The following is an 11,578-nucleotide window of genomic DNA, read 5'->3' as shown; positions in this document are numbered from 1 at the left end:
TGTATTTATGTCTGTGTGTAAGCGAGCGGCTTGTTTTGTTAATGCAAAAGCATTAGATGGCTCACTTTCAAGGTCATATATGCGAAAAAAGTGTCCACAAGAAACGGCGCCATGCGACGCCACGAGCCGATGAGTCACGCGACGAAGATGATGACGTCATATAACCAATTAATGCTGATTAATATAATTAGGTAACGCTAAGACTAATTAGTATTATTAGTGATAGCACCATGTGAGTGTGACGTCATACCAGGTCACGTGACAGCGATATCATGTGCCATCAAACCTTGTCACGTGACGACGCTGTAATATGAAATCACACCTACTCACGTGACAGCCATGTAAGTTCTCGTCATACCAGGCCCCCATCCACCCCCTCCACCCCGATTTCAAGATCCATATGGATCCCACATTAGAATACATGCGTGCATGACGCATTTGAAGGAGTGCCCACAACTCGGTCCACATTAACTACATTCGGATTGTTCAGCAGGTAAAAGCGCCAGTTCTCATGTATATCAAACTGCAAAGATCATGCAATGACACATGCCTTTGACTCTCGAGAAGATGGCGATGATGATGATGATGCTAACAGTGTACCCTTTTGAGCCCGGAAAAGTCTGATATACCGCTACCAAATTAAAGGTTGCCAGAATATTGATTAAATATTGTACACAATTATTATGCAGGAAAATAGGAATACATGCAGCTAATAATTAAGGATGATGATGTTGATGTTCCTGGCAGGTCAAGACCCTCCCCCATTTCCGCTACTTCCCTCCAGGTGGCGATGGTAATGGTTTCGATATCCTAGGAATTCTCCGATGACTCGGTGAGACCGAGGCATTTTGAAAGGGCTAGATTACGTCTACGAGCACTGTGCCAACTATTAAGATCACATGGGTCAAAATAACTACCATAGAATGGGCAGCGTGAACCGCTCTCTGTCAAGAGCACCATGGCTCTCCGCTCAAATTTCCCCGCAGCGGAATCCTTTTCCGAGTCTCTCCCCCCCCCCCCCCCATCTTACCAACCCACCCCGGGGAAAAAAACAGCTTAAGTACTCATACACCTCAACAGAATTCTGGGTACCATTTTGTCAGCCAGTCTGAGACAAGCTGCTTTAAGTCAATCACTTTTTTTCCTTCAAAACTTAACTAACCAATGGTACAGAAGCATACTCGACGTTTTTTACCCACGAGCACCGCACGAGCATTCTGCGAAGCCGTTTAAGATGAACGATATGTGTCCCTGCATTATAGTTAAAATAAAGATATCGTGTAGTGCCTGGCCGTCAGCAAGGCAGGCCGCCAATTAACCTAACTGATCCCATACGAGAGAAAAAAAAAGAATGATTAGAAACATACAAACAAATATCGCACACTAAAAACAGAAACGAACAACAGTGTGCCCCAATAAGCGTCATATTAAAAGATTTCAAGCGATGACTCAGTAGCGCATCGAGAGTATGTAATCATTTCCATTCACACATCTTCATTAAAAAAAGGAAAAGGAATCAGCTACCACTCACCATAGACTTTTTCGCCACTGCAACACCACTATGCTAGTGCGTTCGCCTCGTGTTGCAGTGTTTCGGCATAATAAGCGAATTTCCGAGAAGGAGTAAGTAACAGGAGACCAAAGACAGGTTATTCCAAAAGATAAAAAAAGCGAAATTATATTTGCATCTGCTTGCATTACGTAAAGGAATATACAGAATTAGTGTGAGACTCGAAAGGGGAAGTCACCGACCAAAAGCTTCGACGGTGTTATACAGGTTTTTCTTGCTTCGTGCTTTTTTTAACCAAATCAGCAGGTGTCCTTGTCAGGAACCACCTGAATCACACTCTCTCGAATGTGCCGATTAGTCCAGTTTCTGTTAAGTCAGCTTGTAGTGTACACCAGGATAACCTTTATTCGACTGCAATGCAGGAGCCATGACGTCAGCGCCGGCAACGAGCATGAAGACGAAGCAGTCTTGTTTTGGGCCATCCGCGCTGCGACGAATTTATTGCATGCTTGTTGGACTGAACTTATTTGTTTGCGGCTTCAAACTAAGCTACCGCGGGTCAACGTGAGCTACATGCTTTGCGCGCTCCCGGGAGGTTGAGCCGACCGACAGTCAGCCAGGTGCTACGCCAGCGGTGCAAGGAGGAGGGAGAGTGACGTGCTGTGACAGCAACACCCCTTCCGGGAAGACCAGAGGGGTGCGTCTTCCTGTAGGCTCGGACTGAACGGACATTACGGTGCGGCACCGGCAGCTAAGAGGAAACTGTGGCATCCGGTTGTCCAAACAGGGAAACCCTAACACCAAGCGTCAATCCATGAACACTGCAGTGATGCGCTGCAACTCCGCTTCGGAAGCGGCACTCGTCGGCGTAAGGTGTGGCAACTGCAAAAAGTCTCGACCTCAAAATTTCGACCTCACTGAATGACGACATCACTCAACCTCAAACTCACTCGCGAGGTTGAGGTCTGATTTGCTAACCTCACTCACAATATTTCAAGCCGTCTCCGACCTCACCTCAAGACGTGAGGTTGAGGTCATTTTGAGGTTGAGGTCAACCTCATGAGGTCGAAACCTCAGAGGTTGCCCACCTCTGCTCCTCAGCCATGCAGTTAACCAGCCCGGTGGTGCTCTCTCCACATGAGGCGAAAGATGAGTTAGAGCGAGTTGCTCAAGGGCTTGCTTCACGTTTTCAGGAGCAGAGTAGAGTCCCTCTGTTCGCCCCCTACCTCTGCTCATACTATGTTGTGGTTGACAAATCAGAGTTTACAACTGCAGTTTCTTTGATGCAATCCACAGCTCTGGGTTGGGATGGTGTTACGGTCGGTATGTTGAAAATATTAGCGCAAGAGTTCACTCAGGACCTCCTCGACATGGTCAATACGTCTTAGGAAACTGCATGGTTGCCGCACTCCTGGAAGGTGGCGAAAATAATATTGCTCTTAAAAGATTCAAAGAAAGGCTTCCATATTGTTAACATTCGGCCGATAGCTCTAACATCCAATTTGGTAAAGCTCATAGAAAGAATTGTGCGCAGCCCCCTATCCGCGCGTGTTTCAGTAGTGAACGCATTGACCTCTGCCCAGATTGGCTTTCGCCGGGGATGCTCCATTTGGTCTGCCCATGTCGATTTAGAGAGCAGAGTCCGCCTTGCTATGCGCAAGAAAGAAGTGTCAGCATTAGTGACGCTTGACATTGCTAAAGCGTACGACAGTGTTGAATATTCGATCCTTCTCTCTAAATGGGCATTATTACACCCGCCGTACGTACTACATTTATGCATGGATCCGTGAATTTTTAGGAGGACGGCAGTTCTTTTGCTCTGACGGTCCCTTCACCTCAGACACCTATACCCAAACCAGAGGCGTGCCACAAGGTTGTGTACTTTCGCCACTCCTATTCAATTTGCTGATGTGCCACATTCCTGTGCACCCTGATGTCACAGTATATATTTGTGCAGACGACATAGCCTTCTTTGCTTCTGCAGCAGACATTCATGCCCTATATCGTTCTCTCAAGGATTACCTCAATGCGCTCGAGGTTTGGCTAGAGACGTTAACTTTGGTATTAAATGTGCACAAAAGCAGCGTGCTGGTTTTTAAAGCCAACATGCCTCTGTATATATCGCTACACTATCGCTCGGACAGCATACCTCAGGTAGAATCGTGGAGGTATCTAGGCGTCATTTGTGATGCCAATTTGAATTGGCGGCCACACATCAACACTAACGTTCAGAGAGGAGAGCATGCACTAGGTAGGCAACTACGGATAATAGGAAATTCGCCATGCGCCGGGACACGCTTGTGTTTCTCTACAAAGTCTATGTCAGACCCATTTTGGAGTTTGCCTGCATACATTTTTCTCTCTCCCCTGAATATAAGCTTCATCCGTTGCTGCTCTTAGAAAGGCTCTCACTGCGCCTCTGTCTAGGTCTCCCTCAGTCAGTTTCTACCGCATTTCTGTACCTGGAGGCTCTTATTCCCGACCTTAACTCCCGTTTTCACCTTTTAACTGTCAGGACTTTTTTGCGGCCATTTGAGTCGGCTCCTGGTGTGGCGACACCTATTTTCGTCTCGCACCTAGCACTTTTTCTCACTCCTCATTGGTCAAGGTTCCGCCTCCCTCAAGTTGTATATACTCAGGACATTTTATCCAACATTGGTGTGGATCTCAATTTTGTATGCAGAGTTGGTTGGGCAGCGTTCCCTGTGGATATTCCTTTTGATTATATTTTCCCACATAATACGAAGCATCTGCCTGCAAGGACATTAACTGGAATTCTCTTTGATCACCTTGCCCAGTACCCGCAACATACTGTAATTGCTACAGATGCGTCTGGGGCCGACCGGAAATGCAGGGGTTGGTATTTTTTCAGTCTCTCTCGTGGCGCTTTTTCGTTAGAGTCCCGGATTACACAACCATATTTCTAGTAAACTTTATGGATCTGGGGCTGGCCGGTTTGAAAATTCCCACAACTGTTTCTCAGGTGGTATTCCTCTCAGATTGTCTCTGTTTTTATGGCGCAAGAGTCCACACGAGACGCATTTTTGAGGCGCTCATTAAAGTTTTTTTTATTTTTGGAAGGGTGAAAGATGTGCGCTTCGTTCGGATACCAGGCCACTGCGGTATTTTACAAAATGAAGGAGCAGAATTTTTGGCAAAATCAGCTCTAAATGCGCAAGTTCCCTGTAGCGTCCCTAATCTTGTTCTTTTCGGTATTACTTGATTTCAGCGTTTTCAGTTTACAACCGCCGCTGAAACGGTCCCTTACTCACTACTGTTGACTACCAACATCTCATGTACCCATGGAAGCCTCGTGCGTGTAAAACCCGGCAGTGTGAGGTAGCGATTACACTCATGCGGTGCAGGATTCCCCGTTTAAATCATCACTTATGTAGATGCGGGTTCAGTGCCACAAACCTTTCTGCGGCTTGTGGTGAAGTAGAGACATTGGAGCATTTCTAACTCTCTTGCCGGAGATTTGCGCATCAGAGGAGAGCACAGCTAAAAATTCCCATTACGAAGTTGGGTCTCACTTTGTCGGTTCCCCTCCTCCTCTCTTTCGGCGCGAGCGCCAGGGGTTTTGCATTGCATCAAGTTTGCGAATACCTCCATAGTTATATAACAGCTACCGACAGATTCCCTTGCTAATTGTTTCCAAATTTTCGCATTCGAAAGAGCGTTTGGGTATTTTCATTCATTTAATTATTTAATTCTCAGATATTCTCTCCCGATATTTTGTTTCTTCTTTTTCTTTTAAATTACTGTGAAATTTCACCCAAGGCGCGATCATTAGCTTGACACCAGTTTACCCTATTCAGTGGGGTCTCCCCACTGAACCCTGGCCAATCCCCCGCCGTGGGTATGTGCCATGTGACCAAGGCAACAACAACAACAACAAGGTACGTAGGCTTGTTATGGTTGAAGTCGTTCTGCTTTAAGGGCCGATCGCGAACGGTTGCTTTTCATACATCATATGATATCCTACCAGTGATAGAAGAGGTCGCTATCAACAGCGGCGCTTTCCAGTAGCGGTACATCCCGCTGCCATGGACGCTGATCGAACTGTCGAGGACACTGCGCAGGATGGCCAGCAGAGATTTATGCTTTGTCCGCATTTTTTCTTAACATTCCCGATCAGCTGTTCGCTGCTCAAGCTGCGCTGGTTGTTATCGACGGGCACACAACCCGACAAGGCTCAGAAGCGTGTCCCTCCATAAGAGATCCTCGCCAGCAGGGCGTAGAGAGCGTGGATCCTGTGGGATACTCGCACAATGCCTCCGCTGTTCCGGAGCCTGACTACGTGTCACATCCTCCCGCGTCCGAAGCCACTGTTCGATCGGCGCGGACCAAGACGGTGAGTCCTACCTCGAGTCGGCACTTAAGGGGGGGGGGGGGGGAGGGACGATACGGTCGATACAAATGTGTCTCAGAAGGAAGGGTGGTAAAGTGCGGAGAAGACGCTTCGTAATTAACCCCTACGATACTTGCTCAAAACGAGGTTCAACAAGCGTTGAATTTCAGTGACGGCGCCAAGGGGACGCACCTGCAGCGGTGGCTCAGTGGCTTAGGGGCTTGGCTTCTGATCCGGAGTTCCCGGGTTCGAACCCGACCGCGGCGGCTGCGTATCGATGGAGGCGAAATACTAAAGCGCCCGTGTGCTGCGCGATGTCAGTGCACGTTGAAGATATCCAAGTGGTCGAAATTATTCCGGAGCCCTCCACTACGACACCTGTTTCTCTCTTCTTTCAATCCCTGCTTTATCATTTCCCTTACGGCGCGGTTCAGATGTCCGCTGGTATGTGAGACAGACACTGTGCAATTTCCTTTCCCCCAAAACCAGTTTTCAGTTCTTCAAGGGGACGCGACGGGCAGCAGCAAAAATAGTCCCTCAGGCATCACGCCTGTACAAAAAATAAAATCTCGGAATAATTTCGACCACCTGGGGCTCTTTAACGTACACTGACATCGCACAGCACACGGGCGCCTTAGACGGCTTCAACGTGGTTACCGTAGATGGACGAACAGCTACGGAAGAAGAATTACGGGAAGGAAATTGGTTCGAGAGGAAGAAAAAGCGGGATGTGCCAGTGCTGGCCAGCGTCAGCGGTGGAGAGGAGCCCGCGAGGATGAAGGGATACCGGCCGCTACGCGGCAGAAGACTAGCGGAGAGGTCGGTTGAAAAACTACCGATCAGACTGCCAAGCGAAGCTTTGAAGATAGTGCTGAGACCAAGCGGAAGAGTGGGAAGCATCCTCCATAAGATTGGAAGCCTGAACTTAGCCTGCGTGATCGCCCAGGCAGCTGGAGTCGACCTGATGGAAGCGGCGAAGGACACGGTTATCCCGAACTTAAAGCAGCAGTCCATCTTGATCGCTACCACGAATGAAGATAGGGCACGTAAATACTTGAGGATCAAGGGCCTGGCCACGAGCATGGACTCCGTCGTAGACGTCACGGCCTACGAGGTCGCCCCAGAAAACTGCGGGAAAGGTGTTATCCATGGTATAGACACCGCACGCACCAGTGAACAGCTGAAAGAAATCGTCAGAATGGATGAACTCAACCCGCCCCTCCTGTGGGTGGGAAGATTCGGCAAGGGACCGACCATCATGGTCCTTTTTGAGGACTGGCGAGTTCCCATGCGGATTTTTATGTTGGGAATGAGTATGAGGTGCTACTTGTACCGAAAGAAATATGAGGTCTGTTACAAGTGTGGCAAACTGGGACACAGGGAAGACGTATGCCCAAACCCAAATGAGAGGACGTGCCATGGATGCGGCCAAGAAAACCCAGAGAAAGAGCACGATTGTCATCCTGAGTGCCAACTTTGCGGAAAACCACATCTGTTGGGAGACAACAGGTGCAAGAACATCTATAGGATCCCTTACCTCACGAAGAAAAGGATATGGGAGAAAACAGAAATACAACAACAGCACCAAAAAGAAGAGGAAGCAACTGGCAGCTTCGACAGGGGCCGCCCCAAGTCTAGAACAAAACCAGGCCACAGGGAGAGATCCAACTCGGAGTCCAGGTCGAGTTCGAGGCCAGGATCCAGGACCGCATCGAGATCCCGGTCCAAATCTGCAACCAGGGACAACGCTGCGGCGGATGCAGAGGTGACCGCCACAGGAAGTGGGCAGAGCCTGGCGGCGACACGGAAAGGTCCTGGGCTGCCGTCCAGGGACCCGACAAATCCCTGGGGCCAGCAGAATGGAGCAGAAGCCAAACGGGTGAGCTTTGCTAGCAGCGCCTCCCAGGCTATAAATCAAGAACTAGAGGAGCTAAAGAAAGCAAATGCAACGCAGAGGGAGCTCATAACATCCTTAACTCAGGATATTAAGGTGCTTAAAGCTCAGATCTCAAACGGTCAGGCTCTCCAGGATGCCGCGGCGACAGCTAAGAGACCAGCAGTGGAGGAAAACACTTCGACAGGCCTGGTACAGAGTCAGCTGATTGCATGGAACAAGACGAGGCCAGACCCCCACCGCCAAAAAGGAAAAGTGGAGACTTGGACCCATTACAAAAACAAGTCAGAGATCAGGCAAACAAAAATAAGGAATACGAGGGATATTTTAAGATTTTTCAGGAACAGATAAAAAACATAACCGAAAAAATGCAAGCATTCTCGGCTGCGCTCAACAGTATCGGGACAAGCCTCGGGGCCAAAATTGTCCGAATAGAGGAATTTTTAAACGAACAAAATGGCAGGGAAACCCAATCACAGTAATCCCAAGGAAAGCCCGGAACATAAAGCTCTGTGGCAGTGGAACTGCAGAGGCTTTGCCAGAAAACTAGCGCTACTGCAACAGTACATAACGATGTGCGGTGTCGAACCCATTAGCCGTGGCCCTGCAGGAAACATCGAAAACAGGGGCGACAATAGCCGGCTATAAGTTTTACGGGAACGGGAAGACGGACTCCAGGGTGGCAACTTTGGTTAAAAAGAATCTGGCCGTCATAAAACATGACATAGAGTCCGAAGGACCAGACTCCGTCTTTATTGAAATAATCACCGGAAGGAGGGAATCTAACAGCATTTTTCTTCCTAATGTTTACAGCAACCCAATGCAGAAATTCAACTTAGAAGCCACCTTTAAGGAGGCAATCAAAATCGCAGGCAGATGTCCCTTAGTTATTATGGGTGATTTCAACGCGGCCCATCCGGAGTGGGGCTACAAGCAGGCAAATTCCAAGGGTCGGCAATTGCTAGAATGCATTCAAGACCTAGGAATCACACTGCATAACGATCCCTGCACGCCAACGAGAGAAGGATCAGGAGGAAAGGTGGATACTTCTCCGGACCTCACCCTCAGCAGAAACATTACTAAGGCAACCTGGGCCACCACAGGGCAGAACCTAGGTAGCGACCACATCATCATATCCCTCACTTTAGGAAAGGGCATCGCGGTGAGAAAATATAAGAAGCCAACCATCACGTAGTGGGATAAATTTAGGGCCATAAGAGAAGCAGAACACATGGGCAGCATAACCGACATATGCGAGTGGACCACCCTGCTGAAAAAACACGTAGAGGACGCTACAGTTGAGGTAGAGGACAAGGACGCCCCACAAAACGTGGACAGCAGGCTTCTCAGTCTTTTTCGGCAGAAAACGACCCTCGAGGAAAGGAAAAAGAAAAATAAGAACGACAGGCGGATAACGAGGGACCTCAGCAAACTCAACAGGGAAATAGAAAAGCATGCCTTTCAGGTATGCGAGCAAAATTGGCTAAGCGCTTGCGACCAGATGGAAAAGGGAATGAGTCTGACAAAGACGTGGAATATAATCAGACACTTATTGGACCCAGATAGAACCAAATCAGAGGCAAGAGTTAGACAAACGAAAGTCAGGCACAGTTTCAACGGCACAGATGGACAACTATGCGAGCGTCTGGCAGAAGTATATATCAGCCAGGAACCGGCTGGGCCACTACCAGAATATGGTGGTGAGGACAACCCGGAGCTGGATGCATCAATCACGGAAGCGGAGGTGCGTGCTGCGTTATGCAATCTAAAAACAAATTCGGCACCCGGCTCAGATGGCATTGGCAACAAGGTACTTAAAAACCTTGATGATGTATCCGTCACCAACCTCACGGCCTACATTGGGAAAGTATGGGAAACCGGAAAGATTCCCAAAGCCTGGAAACAGGCAGAAGTAGTATTTATACCAAAACCGGGGAAACCCGAGGAACTCAATAGGTCGCGACCAATCTCACTTACATCCTGTGTAGGAAAGGTAATGGAGCATGTAGTGCTCAACAGACTTTCCAGGCATATGGAGGACAATAACAAATGGCCACACGAGATGGTTGGCTTCAGACCAGGGTTAAGCACTCAGGATATAATGCTAAGACTAGAGCAGGATATAATCAGGAACCGTTCACATGAGTTGAAAGTTATATTAGGCCTAGACCTAACTAAGGCATTCGATAATGTTAGGCATGAAGCTATACTTAGAGGCATACAGGAAGCAGACCTGGGCCTAAGAACATACAACTACATAAAGGACTTTCTCGCAAACAGAGAAGCGATACTGAGGTTTCAGGATGCAAAGTCGGAACCAATTAAGATAGGGGTGTCCGGCACGCCACAAGGGGCAGTACTATCCCCATTTCTTTTCAATTTAGCAATGAGAGGACTCCCACCCCTGCTCAACAGAATTAGCAACCTCAAATTCAGCTTGTACGCCGATGATATAAATCTTTGGATCAGCGAACCTGGTACGTTCGAAGCCAGAGATAAGCTACAACAGGCTGCGGACATCATTGTTAAATATGCCGAAGAGAGAGGGCTGGCCTGCTCTCCTCAAAAATAAGAGGTTCTAGTGTACGCCAAAGGAATATACGGACCTAAGCCAGACATCAACATCATAGTTGAGGGCCGCAAGGTTCCCAGAGTTGAGGAAATCAGAATCCTTGGTTTCTTCATCAATTCCAAAGGCAAGAACGCTAGCACAATAAAGAAACTAGAACAGTATACAGATAAGATAGCAGGGTTAATTAGAAGAATAGCTACCAAAGGAAGGGGGTTGAAGGAGCGGAACCTGCTCAGGCTCACGCAGGCTTTCATCACAAGCAGGATCTTCTACGCCACCCCCTTCATGGAACTTAACAAAGGGGAGGTAGACAGACTGAATATAATCATTAGGAAAAGTGTAAAAAGAGCCCTAAGTTTACCTGTAAATACATCCAATGAAGAACTAGAAAAAATGGGGGTTCATAACACATGGGCGGAGCTTAAGGAAGCAGTTAGAATTTCACAGCTTGAACGACTTAGCAAAACCCGGACAGACAGGAAAATTATGGAATGGGTGGGGGTACAGCCTGACAGCAAAATAGAAGGCAAGGTAGATATACCTCTCGACATCAGGTCCAAAATAAAAATTCCTCCCATACCGAAAAACATGCACCCTCAGTTCAACAAAGATAGACGAAAACATAGGGCCAAGGCTATGGCAAAAAAGTTCAGAGAGCTGCCTGCTGAGGAGGTAGCATACGTAGACGCTGCTGGGGGTCTGGAGGGGGCTGCGGTTTCGGCCGTTGTAGACGGTCAGGGAAAACCCCTGATCACAGCCTCAGTCAGAACCCAGAACACGGAAACTGCTGAAGAAGTGGCGGTGGCGCTCGCCCTGGCAGGATCTAATGCAGGGTACATTCTTTGCGACAGTAAATCCACTGTCAGAAATTTTAGTAAGGGCTTGGTCTCTTGGGAAGCCAAACGCATTCTGGAAAGCATGCCAAAACATAGGTCTGCTGCACTATTCTGGATACCAGCACATGAAGAAATAGCTGGTAACGAGGCCGCTCACCTGCTAGCCCGAGTAACCTACATCCGGGCAGCAGCGGAGCAACCGGTCTGCATAAATCTTAAGGATGCCCCAATCACGTACAAGGAAATTACGGATGGTTACAAATTAGGAAGAAGAATATACCCTCCTCCAGACGTATCCCTTACTCACAAAGAGGCGTATATCTGGAGGAGGATCCAAGCAGGGGTATACATATCGCCAGTCAAAATTGCTAAGAACCCAGGTGACGAAAAAATGTATCGACTGTGGGGAAAGGGG

This window comes from Amblyomma americanum, chromosome 1 (assembly GCF_052857255.1).
Source record: "Amblyomma americanum isolate KBUSLIRL-KWMA chromosome 1, ASM5285725v1, whole genome shotgun sequence".
NCBI lineage: Eukaryota > Metazoa > Arthropoda > Arachnida > Ixodida > Ixodidae > Amblyomma > Amblyomma americanum.
The sequence above is the reverse complement of the archived record's forward strand: the minus strand, read 5'-3'. Positions refer to the sequence as shown.